At 33.1% G+C, this 17,102-nt stretch overlaps 1 long non-coding RNA gene across 1 annotated transcript in view; it reads left to right on the top strand.

Moving 5' to 3' along the window:
* The first annotated feature begins 975 nt into the window (after positions 1 to 975).
* LOC111085394 overlaps positions 976 to 17,102 on the top strand; it is a 33,110-nt gene continuing 16,983 nt past the window's right edge. The window contains exons 1-3 of the long non-coding RNA XR_002610239.1: positions 976 to 1,104; positions 12,007 to 12,160; positions 14,776 to 14,906. This is a non-coding gene — a long non-coding RNA (uncharacterized LOC111085394). The remainder of the gene's footprint in view (positions 1,105 to 12,006; positions 12,161 to 14,775; positions 14,907 to 17,102) is intronic.

The following is a 17,102-nucleotide window of genomic DNA, read 5'->3' as shown; positions in this document are numbered from 1 at the left end:
GTCTTAATTCAAATGTTTTTAATTGTGTAACTATTTTAACGTTGTGTGTTAATTTTTATTTTGTCTTTATCATATTAGGGTTCTAGTTACATATTATCACAAATAAGATCCCTTTAGTTTTGCTAAACTCTTCCATAAAAGTTGTCACTGGAGATCAAATGTTTGGGGTTTAGAAACGCCTAGCTCACACGTTATCCTATTTTTTTACTTACTGAACCTCCAAGTGCACTTTGTGATGACTGATCATATTCTAATTTCTTTGTAGTGATTAATTTTCTAAGTCTAAAATCAGTTCTAATTTAGAACTCTTTCTAGATCCTAGAGAATAGTGTTGTTCAGCTTCTCATGCACATCTCAGGTTTGACCTGTGTTTTAAGATAAACTAATTTGTTTTTCGCTTTGTTTATATTGCGTACAGTCTCGTTTTTTTAAGCTCAATAGTCAGAAATTTAGTTTTAATCCTATATATCGTTTTTTACCATTTTCTCTGTATTTTGGTTGCTATTCTCATCTGTAAGTAACTAGAGCACCTGAGAATACTACAGAATCTCTTATTCATTTGATATAAAAGAGGTAATTTCACCCAATATTTGGTCAGTTCTTTAAAACGAGTTTTGTAACAGACAAAATTATGAAATTATCCTATGTAATGCAGTATATAGACATCTCCAGTAAATAGTAGTATAATAATAATAAATATGACAACACCACTCAGTCGTCAGAAACTAATAATGAGTCCTGGATTAAAAAAAAATCGCGATTATACTTCTTGAAACTTCACAATTTTCAAAGACTAAAGAGGGAAAAAAAATCCTTTTAGAGACGGAAACTCCTTCTCCTCCTACTCAGTCATGTGATGTCACTAACAGGTGACCAGTAGGAAGTAATGTATGTCTGTAGATAGCAGTTTTGTTCCTTGTGTTTTGTACATGCGCAGACTGTCGCGAGTTAGGTAAGGATCCATGACATATTTAGTTCAACTAACCAGATCAACATCTTCATTTCCTTGTGGACTGAGCTTGCTGTCAGAACAAAGACGCCCGATCTGTCTCATTCCTGTCCTATTTTCTTATTCATTGCTCTTTCGTTACTAAAGTGCAACAGGTAAGCTTGTATTCGACATATAAATTTTCCGAATGTTAGAACCTTATATGTATCTTATCAGGTGCAGTTGGTCTAAACGTATGAAAATATAATTCAATGTGTTATAGAACTGTCTAAACTGAAATTCATTTGTTTAGTAGAATAAGCTCTCATATGGATTAAGAAGAGTTAATTCTGTTAATTTTTTATTTTTTTATGGATATCTTAAAGCAAATTATTAACTAACAATTTCATAAATATTTTGTATATAATCTCGCTTGAGTTTACAATGAGCTTTCTATTCGCCGATATTGATTGATTATTAGGAACAAAAACGTAGGTAAAATAACGATATGGGATATGAAACACTTGTTGTTCATAATACGAGTGTTCAGAGTTACCTCCAAGTAATTAGCAAGTACCTTTTGGGATAGCAAAGAATACAAGTTTAGGAAGGGCAGGTAAGGTTGAAGATGTAAGCGGTAAAACTAGAAAACTGTGTTTACATTTCAATTCTTGTAGCGACTGTAGGGGTTTTTGCGTTTACATTTCAACACTTGTAGCGACTATAGGTATTTCTGTGTTTACATTTCAAGAAATGTAAACACGGGAATACCTACAGTTACTCTAAGTGTCGAAATGTAAACACGGGAATACCTACAGTTACTCTAAGTGTTGAAATGTAAACACGGGAATACCTACAGTTACTCTAAGTGTTGAAATGTAAACACGGGAATATCTACAGTAGCTGCAAGTGTCGAAATGTAAACACGGGAATATCTACAGTTACTCTAAGTGTCGAAATGTAAACACGGGAATATCTACAGTTACTCTAAGTGTTGAAATGTAAACACGGGAATACCTACAGTTACTCTAAGTGGATACTTAGAGTAACTGTAGGTATTCCCGTGTTTACATTTCGACACTTAGAGTAACTGTGGGTATTCCCGTGTTTACATTTCGATACTTGCAGCTACTATAGATATCACTGTGACATGGCGTTTGTCATGCTTTCCAAATCAATATGTTTAGTGCAAATTGAACTATGTGTTTTCAGACTGAGTCATACAGTCTAAGTGGCGTAAAACAGAAATATTTCTTGGTTTATCAATGGAATTTCGTAATAGAACTCTGGATTTAAATATTTTGTATTTAATGTAAACATTTCAAGATGGTCATTCCTTAAATGGAAAGTAACCAAAACTTGTAACACATTCACGTACATCTTATGCAAATCCGGTAAAAAAGTAATTTTAGAACTAACAAGTACATGTCTGTTCTCCAATTAACTATCCTTTTAAACATTTCACAAAAACGCGGTTGAATGTAGAGCTACACGTCACCGTTAGGAGGTTTGGGATGACTAAATGTGGAGCTTCACTTATTCAGTGGTAGGTCTTTTTCAAGTTCGTTATTGCATTTCGTCTAATGTCTGTGTCAGATGTCATTCAAACAACAACGAATAACATAAAGAAAAATGATGGGTGGACTTATCCATCTGTTGAGTTCTTAATAATAAGTAATGCACAGTAACACATTAAGTTTTAGTTTCAAATATGTTTAGGTAGAATCACACGTGTATATATATATATATTGTCTCAAAACATTAACTGTCGGAGAGTGCGCTAGTAGACTCTATGTAGGGATGGCACAGACGCCCATATTAAAGCAATACAAAAGTCATCTGGGTATTCTTCTCTATAGGTCATCAGAGACTAGATATACAGAGCTACCTGGCATAGGCGCTCTATCTCCGGTGTATATGCCGCTTTTCAGCTATCCAGTACTTCTCCAAATCGAAAACCGGTGAATAGCCAAAACCGATATTTCTTATTATTTTCGTTCATCAAGCTTAGCGCCTACTTAGTTTTAGCAGTAACTATAATTTTATCCTCATTTGATAGAGCAAAAAAGTTTTCACGATATTTGACTACATATTTCATTAATATTTTATGCAAAATAAAAAAAAGAAAACATCATGATTCCAATGTAAACAATCTTATTACTAGGGATGCACGTGTAGTAAAACTTGGCCAAATACCGTGTCCTGGGACGCGGTCACTAAGCTTTGGCCGGGGCCGGGTGTCAACCGGGACCGGGTTCTCCCCTTGCCCTCCTAAAAAAAACAACATACATAGAATTAGAAATAAAAACAAAACTGACGTTTATTACATTTAACCGAATAATCACCAACAGAACATTCAAGTTTTACTTTCAATGCCTAACCACAACTTCTCAAACCCTAACCCCCTATTGTTCTCAAAACCCCCATCTTCCCCAGAAATCCACTTCTCAAGCCATTCTTGTTATTAACCCCTATTGTTCTTTGAATCCTCGACTTTCAGTGGGCGGTCAGTTTTTGTTGCCCAGAACACGTTTTTTAAAATAACTAAACCAATTATTGACTGTAACTTTCAGTACCGCGTTAGTTGCCACAAAGATTAAGGCTTAGATGTCTAGCTTCCACACTGGGCCGGGGCCGATTATTACCATGTAGCCCAATACCCGGCCGGGGCCGAATATCTGGCCTAGTCCCCTTGCATCCCTAGCTATTACTCCTTGAAGCTAGTTTTCTTACAGAAATATGGTGTTCCTTTAAAAACCTTAAGTATAGGGAGAAACAGAAATTACCAGTCAGTAATAGATAAACATTTGATGGTTATAACATGTAGAATACTCAGTGGTTTGTACACTATACAATTGGTGTCTTTAGGGAGCCAACTCCCTATATTATGTATGAAGTGAAGGAGTAAAAAAAAAAAAATCAGTACACGTACAGGTCATCAGAAGCAAGATATCAAGAGTTACCTGGCATAGTCGCTCTATATGTGCCATTTTACATTACTCCTCACTGGCAAAACAAATAGAACTTGAATTTTCAATCGTAAAATGTTATTGTATTGTACAATAGTCATAAAAGTAGTATTCTAAAGTTAACTAAAGAAAATGTATAATGTTGAAAGCTGAGATTCTATTCAAACACGAAGCTTTCAATAGACAAAGTGGGGTAGCCAGTAATGCAAGGACTTTCTTTATTTTTCATGTAAATTCGAGACGGCTTAGTCTGCTATGTGATCATTAGCCGGATCAAGTGATATGTCCAAATCCATCCCTATCTTGTTTGGTTCTTTTTTCAAGTTCAGTAGCCAGCTTTACATATGTTTTTTTTTATCTAACGATAATTTATTTCCTGATGCTTGCACTTATCTACACATGTGGCTTGCAAATAGTGGTGTTTAAAAAAGTGAACTAATATTATTTTGAACACAAACGAAATACGAGTGTAATGTTATTTCAAGTAAGTTATCGTTTTCATTTTTAAATTCCTGTTTATCCACAAGTATCAAGTTGAATGAACAAAGAATAAGTATTGTTGATTATGACAAATCTACCTAATAACCTCTTCTATTATAGGATTACTTAAAATAACTACAACATGACCACGTGCGAAATAATGTCCTAAATGTTGTGATAGCCATTTGTCGTGTTTTATCATAGCTGACATTCTTAAACTTTGAGTATTTAATATAATGTGTTTCTTTTGGGTTACTCTTTTTCATGATAATAGCACATTAGTTGAATTTCAAAATTAGCTCCCAGGAATTTTAAGCTCGGTTTGATTTTATCCTGAAATTCTAGCCAAAATCATTTTTACCCACTCTTTTAATAATCAAATTCAAAGTACAAGAGCTGACGTCATAATTAGATAATAATTAGCTTCAACATTTGAAACAAATGAGAAGAGTAATTACTTAATTTCGTATTGTAATAAAATCTACTTGAGCGATGAACGTTTTATTTGTATTCCACTTAGCTCTTACACTTTAAATTACACAGACCTGCGAATTTAAACTTCATAAAAGTTATTTTGGTTTTAATAACGGATTTTCCATAATTCAGCTACGCAGATTTCGAAAATAATATTCATTTTTTTTTCTATTACGTAAGAATTTTTTACAAATCGGGAAGAAAAAACTCTTTCTTAGATAAAATTATTATTTCGTTTACAATGAACATTTTGTATTATTATGTTTGTTAACAAACGTACAAACAAACTGAAGAAAAGGGAAAAACATTGATGTCAAACGAATATTCATCCTGATTTGTGTGGTTGTGTGCGTGTGTGAAATCTACGTCTTTTAGTCACAAAACTACTTGTTGTAGTTTTTCTTTTACGTATTGCTCCCCAGTGGCACAGCGGTATGTCTGTGGACTTACAACGCTAGAAGCCGGGTTTCGATACCCGTGGTGGGCAGATAGCAAATTGTGTAACTTTATGCTTAACTACAAACAAACATTTTTTACGTATTGTGTTTGGAGCATCTCGTTTCAATGACCAGCAGTAATCAGCCAATGCTGATGTTACACCTTCCCTGATACCTCTTCTTAAGTTCCCTGATGTCTTGATGAAACTTTTCTCCTTGTTCTTCGTTGACGAGATATTCAGGGAAATAATCAATATGTGAGTGTAAGAAATCAACTTTCAAGCTCATATTACAACTCAACTTTTGAATTTATCGACCATGTTATTGACAATATTTTTGTAATTTGGGTTTTTATTTTTCTCTAAATATTTTGTCAATAACATCTTTAAAGGCAATCCACGCTTCTTTTTCAACTTTCTTCATTGTTCTTTCGAACTGTTCATCAGAAGTCAATTTCCTAATCTGAGGCCTAACAAAAAAATCCCTTCTTTAAGTTTCGCTTCTGAAAGACCTGGGAATTGCTCACATAGATACTTGAAACAGTCGCCATCTTTGTCTAAGGCCTTTACAGACTGCTTCATCAAGACCAATTTTATGTGAAGTGGAGGTAATAGGACTTTCTTTGTGTCAATTAAATTTTCACATTCAATGTTTTTCGATTCTGGTATCAGTTTGACTCTGCATGGCCCATTGCTTCTTTATCCAGTGCTGATTTCGCGCTCTGCTGTACCATTCACACAAAAAATAACTTTGTACAACCGGATTGTTGACCCAACAACATATGAAGGACTTTTAAGTCTCCACAAAGTAGCCAACCATGTTCTTTGTATTTGACCTTATTAAGAAGAAATTCGATATTTCCGTATATTTCCTTCAAGTGAACCAAATGAGCAATAGGAACAGATACATATACGTTACCATTATGAAGGAAAACACATTTTATACTTCTTTTGGAGGAATAAATGAACAATCGCGACTCACTTAGTTCATAGACTGTAACTGGACCCAAAATATCTGAAGAATCCTTTGGAAGGCCCAAATTTCTCATCAAATCATCAAGTTCACCTTGTGTAAAATGTAGTGATTCACCAGACGTTTCAGATTGAAAACAATCCCTGTCATCATTTCTATCGACATCAGATTCAGAATCAGATGAAACTGTATCAAGAGTCTCCGGTGGAGCAGGTACATCAGGTCCATGAACAACAGGTCCTATAGCAGATTTAAGGTTCGGATAAGACAATTCCTTTTTATTTCGAGTGTTGTAGCCTTGCACGTTACATAAGCAAAAATAGCAGTCATCTCCATGGTTTCTAGGCTCACGCCAGACCATTAGAATTAAAAAGGCAATTAATTTTTCTTACCTATAGGCCATTGTCTCAGTTCTTCGATGCAAACTTTGTGCGGAGCCCATGGTTTGTCATGGTCCCTAATTTTTATTCCAAAATACGCGTAATACGCTTTTTGGACGAATTCTGTAATGTTTTGCTTTTGTTTCTTTACAACAAATATAACAATATGTTTGGGTCATTTACACAACCTCTTGCTGCCATGGCGAGAAAGAAATAATATTGAAAAGGAAAAAACTAAGGTCATCGTGCACGCATAAACAAATACTATCCAGAAATGACACGTCATGCAGTCTGTTAATCGTTTATATACTAGCGGTGTGTTTCTCGTGGGTTCTAGAACGATCGGGCCCGGCATGGCCAGGTGGTTAGGGAGCTCGACTCCCAATTTGCAGGTTCGAATCCCCGTCCCACCAAACATGCTCGCCCTTTCAGTCGTGGGTCGTTATAATGTGACGGTCAATCCCACTATTCGTTGGTAAAAGAGTAGCCCAAGAGTTGGCGGTGGGTGGTGATGACTAGCTGCCTTCCCTCTAGTTTTACAGTACTAAATTAGGGGTGGCTAGCGCAGATAGCCGCCGTGAAGCTTTGCGCGATTTTCAAAACAAACAAACAAACTAAAACGATCAATAAGACTTTCACGTCGTGATTGGTATAGAGAAATCTATAGCCAGTGGTTGTCAGTATTTTAAGCATAACAAAATGTGACCCGATTTCAATGAAAATGATTCAGTTATGTAAAAGTACATATGACGTTTTGTGAAAAATCTGTACTTGATGGAGAAAAAGGGATATCGTCTTCGGATTCAGCGTACCGGAATTACTGTAGAACATGTAAAAATTTCATGACAATAAAACCATCGCAGGACTGTATTATCCGTCCGTAGAGCCTGCGAGAAGACGGTAGCGTATTTAGCTTCTAAAACAAATTAAGATTTCAAAATTCGGTAATCTGGAAAGTAGACGAAGAACGGAAATTACTGCTTATAAAATAAATCTTGATTATCAAACCGGTATCTTAGGCCAGCAGTTAAAACTGTTTTCAATTTTAGTTTATGATTATAAAATTGTTAACTGCTTAGATAACCAGTTTAAAAACTACACCAATTAAGTTCGTTTTCGAAAGTGTTGCTATATGATTTCAATAATATAGCTTTCGAAGTGGCTAAAATTTTAATATATCTTTTTTTAAGGTTGTGATAAAATATGTTCTGCTCGCAGATTGTATAATACGTTTTGCCGCTCGAACAAGGTGCTTAATTGCCGGTATACCAAACTTTGAGTTATAACATATTCAGACTTACGAATAAGTATTCAGCACCAAATTATCAGTAACTCTTGATGATAAGAAACTATCTACAAAGAACATAACTAAAAATTAACCAAATAAATAATGATAATGGTTTAATATCCCGGTATAACTAGGATTATGCAATATCATAAAACAAAAACTTATAATTATTAAAATATAGTGATTCGTTATATGGGAAACCTCGCTGAAATCGACATTTTTTGTTGTGATTCCAATAATATCTCACGAGGTTGAGGTTAGTCCTAATTTTAAAGTAACCCCTCTTAATTAATAAAAATCTACAAAAAAATAAAATTATTATATTTATATGTTAAACTTTTGAACCAATACGGCTGTTAATGAAACTAACCGTACAGAAAGAGTGTAAAATATCTTTATCTACAAGATATAAAGTAGTTGTTTGCTTCGTGCATTGTCACGGATTTTCTGTCAGGAAAAAAAAAATATTACACTCTATACGTGAAACTTTATATAATCCTCCCTAACGGCGTCTGGTGATCAATGAAAATCCCTTAATCGGCTCAAACAGTGTAGGTTTAGATTAGTTGAACATTTGAGGTAAATGCAACAACTGCTACTGCTTAGAAACAGATCTGATTACAGGATTGAAAGGAGAAGATAGGTAAGAAAAAAGAAAAATACCAAAATTGTCACGTTTCAGTTTTTTACTATTTCCCAAAATAACATCGTTTTGAAGTTTAATTTCATAAGCACAAATATATTGTTATTTCCATCTTAGGCTTAATGCGTTATTGAACGCTTTACTATGCGAAGAATAAGATCAACAAAGAAAACAAAGGAAAAACAAGTGAACAAACAAGCAAAATCTTTATTCACATAAATGTTTATAATGTTACCAGATTGATGGCTATCTTCTAGCCTGTGTAAGTATTGTATGGTTGTGGGGGTTGAGAATGAGTGATTCGACAGCAAGGGAATGAAACGGGAGAAATAGAACTATGGAAACATCCCACTTTCATACTGCGACCAAAATCTTAGTAAGGTATCCCACAAGTATACGAGGTACATACTTCAATCGGTGGTTTACATACAATTATAGGCCATTTCAAGTCAACTGTGCAGGTTTCTGTATCATTTATTTGAATAGAATACCTTTCTAGAATTCCATGCAGGAACATGTACATGCTAGCTTTAGACTAAAAACAGTGACTGCATAATATAATCTTTACCCGTACAGAATAATTAACGCATATTTACGACCTCGCGATATCCAGACACTACAGATGCGATTAACTACAAATTACTACATGCAAAAACTACTTGGAAATTTAGAAAAATTACTTAAATATACCTGAATAAAGATATCTTCTAATTATAGAAGAGTGAAATTAGTAGTTGTTTAAGTTACAACAAACGATATTTGTTTAAGGTTATACACAATTCTAGGCTAATCAGTCACTAGGACTTCACAAAATGCCCCGTCATCAGGTAAACCCCATTATATATAAAAAAAGAAAACCAAGTTTATGACTTCTTTCTCTCTTTCTCCACATATAGACATCATCCCATAAAACACATAAAGACTAACTTAATAAAATATCCAGCAGAAAACTCTTCGGCCCATCTTAAGTATGTGTGAGACAACTGATAAGCGCAATATTAGCGTAGTTCAAGGCTAGGCACATCCTGTTCGTATAGAACATAAAATACTGGATCTTGAACCGAGGTTTTGAAAAGATGTATGAATGGACATATTATGATATATAAGGGTTTAGTTTAGCAAATATTTGTACCACAAATTTCCCATTACTTAAATATCCTGGCCTTCCTTATTTTCTAAATTTTAAAATAAAATAAAAATGTAAACTACAACCCAAACTTGTGCAATAGAATCATAACCTATTCTATCCAACACCAAATGCTATGACACAAAGAATGTGTAAACTTTTAAACTCAAATCAAAATACCCTTTAACATTAAAAAATTCTCCCAATGGCTCAGTGTGAAGTCTGAGGGCGTATAGCGCTAAAATCCGGGTTTCGATACCTGTTGTAGGCACAAAACAGATAGCCCATTTTGTAATTTTTTGCTTAATGATAAATAAATAAATAAAAAATACATGAAATACAGAGGAAAAAATTATCATATAAGAGAGAGAGAGAAAAGATTTTTTTTGTTTGGAAATAAGCACAAAGCTACACAATGGGCTATCTGTGCTCTGCCCACCACGGGTATCGAAACCCGGTTTCTAGCGTTGTAAATCCGCGGACATACCGCCTGAAGAGCCTGTTTGTCTTACAAGTTATGCCAGATTGTAGCTTTCATTTATTTTACAAATTACACTAATTAAGACTTCTACCTCGTATTCAGATTTCACTGCTAATTATTCACTTTAACATTCATTAGCTTTAATATTTATTTCTTTATTTTAGAATTTTGTGCAAAGCTACACAAGGGTTATATGTACACAGCCATCCATCATTTTGAATTAACAGGCTAGAAGAAAACATCTGATATTGAACGCAGTGAAATTTTAGATTGTCTTGTCTTTGCATCATCCACCTAATTAACAGATAACTGAGCGGAGATTTAAAATGACATAATTGGTAAAATAACACACTATTCTAATGCGTAATTTCTTTCTGCACGCATTTTTGTAGGTTCACTTTTCAGTTTATTGAATGTTATTCTGTGAAAACGCTCTAGCGAAAAATGAAAATAAAATATTTTCATCCAGAGCCATATGTCACCTTCTTTGAATCTTACTTGGTTTTTCTTTTTTTTTTTGTTAAATGTGTGTATACATTTCTGTTTCTTTTTATATAAACGAATCAACTTTTGTTCAATGATAAACGTAATATGATGGAATTCTCTGTTCAATATGTAGCGACAAACACTGTTAACTTTTCTTGGGAAATTTTTATTATGGTCAGGTAAAAAAAAAGATCTTAGTAAGTGTCAAGTAAAGCTGATTTTCAGTCTTGTTCTTTTCGTTTTGTTTACTTTTGTGATACTCAGTCTGACATGTGGACCTTTATAGAAAAGTTTTCCTTTCGGGGTAAATTGTAAGAACGATGTCTTAGCCTGACACGAACAAATGACTGAATGACATGATTGAAAGAGAACATTTTATTGTTACTTACTTTCGAGAAACTTTTCAAGAGCCATAGAAATAAATAGAATATCACGTTTTTCTCGTTTCTCTCCATCAAAATCGCGAACTTAGTATTATCTGTCATCCAAATTTTGAATTCAATTTTCCATCTGTACAAACTGGAAAAACATTGCTTTGAGGATATTTTTTTTCTTTGTTACACCAAATTCTACTGGATTTTTAAGTGATTTTATTTTATCATTACACGTCGAAGTGTATTAGCAATTTGATATGATGTCATGAAGGAAACATTAATTTGAGACATGTTGAAGAGATTTATACCTTTTTTTAGGATGGATTATCTTCTACCGTTAAATAGCTGAAGTGTATCAAACGAAATAAAGGGTAGATCACAAGCACGTGGTACCAGTTATAACTGTAACTTACTTACTCAGCGTTCTGTCAGAAGAAAGCGATATACTTAAACTTTACAAAAGGAAACAAATATGCGAAGCAAATAATAATATAGGTAATTGAGAAATGAAAAAAACACCATAAAGTAAAAAATAATGATATCGAAGGAGAAACAAAGTATACATACACGACCGTTCACACCTACTATAAAGAAATATTTAAATAATATGAAATACTATAAAATAAGAAAATATAAAAAAATAAAAACAACCTTATAGACTCAGGAAACACTAGTTTTAATGTGTAGCGCACTTTACATCTTTATCTGGGGCACAAGCTCAATCACAGTCGAAGTGTGTATTTTAAATTGGATAAGTTCTTAACTGTCTTCTTTAAAAATTATATAAATATATATTTAAAATGAATTTTATCTCGTTTATTAACAAGTATCATTTTTGTCATTTGTCAATTTCTAAAATAATTTTAATTTTCTTTTCAAATTTTTTACATCTAATGAAAAAGTATTTCATTAAAACCAGCAAGTAATGGTGCTTTTTTAATAAATCAGTTTTTGGTATTTCTCGCCAGGTTTCAAAAAAACATGGTTAACAACGTGACGCAGATTGGTATTATTATGTGCCTGGTGTATTTATTCAATGCTCCTGCTCTTTCCTATAATGATGACAAACCTGTCTACAAGTGGAGCCCCCTATATTTCCGTAATCTTAAGAAAGATTTTTCGGTAAAGTAGAACTTTTATATACATATATGATTTTTAACCTTAAATTCGCGACTTAACCATGTTTCCATTGGTGGTGATAAATGTGGAGTATAAAACATTCGTAGAAACTTTCGAATTTATTAACCTTATGCTAAAGCAATAATTGTGTATAAGGGCTTCGTCTTCTGTGAAGACGAAACGTCAATACATTTTTTTACACGGAGAATTATTCACTATTCTTTGCCTTTTCTTTAAACAGTATTTTCCGTTTTCTAGTCAAAAGTAAACTGCTTTTTTCTGTGTTATTTCTTCTAAGATATAGAAATCCAACGTAGAGCACAATGGAAACATGAGAATATGATCATATGCCTCCTATTATACGGAACTGCAAAGTGGAAAAGTTTTCAAATGCAGTCGAAGTATATTTGACAGTGATGAGATCTTCATTAAAAGAAAGCTATCAAAGAAAAGAGGAAGAAGACGTACATCTAAAAATATAGAAATAAAACTAGAATAGAAAAGAAGAAAGCTTCTTCCTCTTCGATAGCCGAAGCAGATGTTGTGTCAGATGTAGATGGTGATTCGGTTGTTATTGAAGCTCATTTATTGTTCCTTTGGATAAAACATTTCTGTAAACTTCGTTTGTTATTCAAATACCACTTGCACCGAAACATTTAATTTTTTCGCTAAGTTTACATCAAAAATAACAATCGACCCCCCCCTCAAAGTGAATTTCGAAAATATCAAAATCAGTTTCTGTGCTAGTTTTGCTTTGTTTAGATTCAAGTCTAAACAATACAGCAATTAAAAGTGAAACTTACTACTGGATCTGATGATGTGAAACTTCGTTACCACATTTTAAGTATTTTGATTAAATCATAAATTCAGGGTTTATAATATACGTGTTATCTGAGCACACACTCTAGTTTGTATTCACAGTTAACTTCTTTTACTACCATATATATAAATCGTTGGCACTTCATAAGCTATTGAGATATCAATCGATTTTGATTGCTACTCGTTGAACGATCTTACCCTTCCAACAGCATGAAAATTAACATTAACTTTTTCTTTCATGCCAAACACGGATCATCACATTCAGAAGTAAATGCTGACGGTTGTGAAGTTACATTATTCATAATTTTAAGTATAACTTCAAAACGAATAACATAGAATATATTATTAAAACTTTAACTATCTGTTAAATTAAAATCTTTCTTACACAATGTTTGTTTTTACACAGCGTAACGCGTTTACTTTTCACGAAATTTCCCATACACGTTTGTTTTTAACACTTCCTTTCGCGCAAAGTTATTCTATTTTTTTTTAAACTGTCTGCTCTTTTTCACAAAGTTTAATTTTTAAATTTTACTTTCTTCCCAGACGCTTTACTTTTTATATGATTATGAATAATGTATAAACGTTAAACAACTAGAAAATGATCAGGTATTTATTTTGATATGAAATCGCCATATCTTAGATCTGTGTACTGATAGTTCAATTATATATAACATTATATTTACTAGAAAAAAATAGAAACAAAATTAACAACTGAATAAAAAAAATTAACTGATGAAAATTTAATAAAATCTATCACATATACATATCCCAAGACAGAAAATACAAATTTTTGTTGTGTAATAACAACTCTTAAATATTAGTACTGTATTTTTAATGCATTTTAACACATCTCAATAAAACCAAATAAAAATCTGATTTATTTATATAATTTTACAGTATTTTAAAACATCAACAAATTCACAAATCCAGTCAAATAAAAATGAACATTGAAAATAATTAATTATATACACACACAAAACGTTCATTTGCCTAGAACTTGCCACATTTATCTCCCCTTCTTTGGTTCTGATACTTGAATGTTATGTGAAAGCCTTCCCATTGATTATCTATCAGATGACGTCTGAGACATATGTCACTAGCACAAAACAGCTACTTGAACTTATTTTCTAAGTAAATTTGATTTGTTCCACTTTATTTCTAAAAGAGTTTGGTACGGTCATAACGAAAGTCCATTTGCAGCGACGTACTAAAAGGATGCAATCAACATCTGGAGATGAAGTTTAAAACTCAATAATACATTTTTACGTAGGCGGTACTTTGCCATTCATTAAAAATGATGTTTTACGTTAGATATAATTTTTCTAATTTAGACAGGTTAGAAAATAACATTCAGTAGTAATTTTGGGTATGTTTAAAATATGGTATCCAAATATCGTGTGAAAGTTCCCTAAATAATAGTTTACTTCATAAAATTTAATATTTTGCTATTCGTTTCGTAAATCTTCAGCTTGTAAAAAGATGGCGAAAGGTGAGAGAAGATGATTTAAGATGACTAAAAATAATCCGAATTGTGAAAAAACTTGCGAAGTACGAAAGAAAAATGAACCAACTTAGTTCGTGCTGGAGTAAATAGACACAGGTCTATATAGAATTTTATAGGTAAGTGATGTAGGATCGTCAGATTGAATTTTAATTAACAACAGCGGAAGTCGCAGTCTTCATTGCTTATTATCATTCTCGTTCCTCTATAAACTAGGAAATTGGACGAAACCTTATAGGTACAGAATTTTCCATTCTAAATCTTTGGTTTTCAATAAATCTTTTTTTTTTATCAGAGATTCTCCTGTGCAACAGGAAACACCGTGTGTGGGTTTACACGACTTCCCTACGGAATGATCACGAGATTACCTTGTTGTGACGGCCTAGTGTGCAAGAGGTTTGGTAAACAACACTTCTGTTTAAAGCCGTAAGTAGACACCTTCCCACGTCATACTCTACCTATAAAGTAACAACAAATTCCAGGAAGTAAAAGGAGTAGCAACATATATGGCAGATTGTGCTAAAAATTACCCAGATCTTTATTTAAGTTGTCATACTCTACCTATAAAGTAACAAAAAATTCCAGGAAGTAAAAGGAGTAGCAACATATATGGCAGATTGTGCTACAAATTACCCAGATCTTTATTTAAGTTGTCATACTCTACCTATAAAGTAACAACAAATTCCAGGAAGTAAAAGGAGTAGCAACATATATGGCAGATTGTGCTAAAAATTACCCAGATCTTTATTTAAGTTTGAGTGGCTAAAATTTATGTCATTACTCAGCTTCAGATAAACGAAAACAGCGGTAATTCTCGAGATCCTTAACTCATTTAAAATAAAACATCCTCATACGGATTTGTCTCACTAAAAACTGTCACCGTTTTAACTAGGACAATACTTTGTGGCAATTAAACCTCATCATGACTTAGAATATTAATATATTTTTGTTCATAACAACTTTATAAATATCAATTCTGTATTTATATAAAGTTTTGATAGCATTATCCCAATGTTCGAAAGCGTTTCTGTATTTATTAACAAGTATCAGAGGAACAAGATGTATCCAGCCATGAACAACACTAGCCTTGCTCTTAGGATTGTTTACCCACGTTTGTATGTGTAAGCTTAAAATTTGTCTTTTCTAATACTTGGCTTGCTTACTGAATAACTGTAGGGTGGGTCACATTGGGATGATTAGTTTGTTGGTCAACAAATTCAGTGGAAATCTGAATATAAACCTGTGCACTTTAGTAATATTATCCATTAAAAATATACAATTTTTTATTTATAAAATATTACAAATCTTCAAAATATATAACAACATAAATTTTATTTGTTTGTCTGTTGTTAAGCATAAAGCTTCACAATGGACATATCTATACTGAGCCCACCACGAGTATTAAAACGCGGTTTTTAGCATTTTAAACCCTTCAGATTTACCGAGGGGGAGCATAAATAAATCCTGTTTTGAGCTGCAACTTGCAAATGAAAAACTAACTTAACTTTTTTAAGCATAGTAATTCTTTTAAAATAAACATACAAAAACACAGCACCACTAAACACAGTTTTATTCTAAAAAATCTAGAAGTATAGAAAATAGTGAGGTAAGACGGACACACTGTATATCATCAGTTATGGCGTGCTGCCATTTAGAGTGAAGTATATATAAATATAAGTATTATTCACGTGACCCTATATATAAACGCAATGGTGGTTGGACAGGCAGGAATGTGAATGATCAACCACGACTACAAAGTAGGTATTTCAAGGAATTTCATCTTTTTGATTTCAAACAACGAGGAATTATGTACAACCGAATATGCCATAAAGAAATAAAGTTCAAGTTGCTCTAAGATGAGTAGTGGCTGAAGATAAGACAGCCTCCGGTTTTTTTTTTTATAACGTGCGATTACTTTACAATGAGTGTCAGTATTTTTAGTAACCACGATCTTTTGCGCCACTGTTCTAGATAATGCGAAATTTGCTATACAGATCTAGCAAAAAAAAAAATAATTCTGTTGGGCTGTCCACTGCAGAAATATTACCTTCTGTGATCCAAATGCCTGCGTAGTTATCAGCATGGAAGAAGACATCAAAAGGAAGACCCCTAAAACAAATAAACAAGAGGGAGTTCATAGTTTAAAGTCTATGGCATTAAATCTACGTTCACATTCAGCAGTAGATACAGGAATTACACCAACTGCGTAATCAGTTTGTTTATATTGTTTTCCATATTTTCCCCGAAGGAATCACCTGTATTTACCACTCGCACCACTATACAGTAGTGTGTTGTCTGTCACTCAGTCATTAGACACTAAAATGACGTCACATAAAGGACGATTAACGTTGCAATTTGTACTGTCGTGACGTCAGTAAAACGTGCAGATGCCATGAATCACGAGAAGAATTATGCACTCTATAGATAGCATGACCTATGAACTTCAAAAGCAAGAAATAAAAATATTTGTTAGTCTTAATTTTGGTTTTATTTACGCTTGAAACAGAACACTTTGGGGACCGTGCGGAAGTACATCTGGTAATATCTTTGTACACAGCGTGGTCACAAGTAAATAGACACCACCTTTTCAGAAAAAATGAAAATTTTCAGTCATATTCACAT

This window comes from Limulus polyphemus, unplaced genomic scaffold, assembly GCF_000517525.1.
Source record: "Limulus polyphemus unplaced genomic scaffold, Limulus_polyphemus-2.1.2 Scaffold364, whole genome shotgun sequence".
Classification (NCBI taxonomy): Eukaryota; Metazoa; Arthropoda; class Merostomata; order Xiphosura; family Limulidae; genus Limulus; species Limulus polyphemus.
Note: the sequence above shows the minus strand (reverse complement) of the source record. Positions and strands in the feature narration are given on the sequence as shown.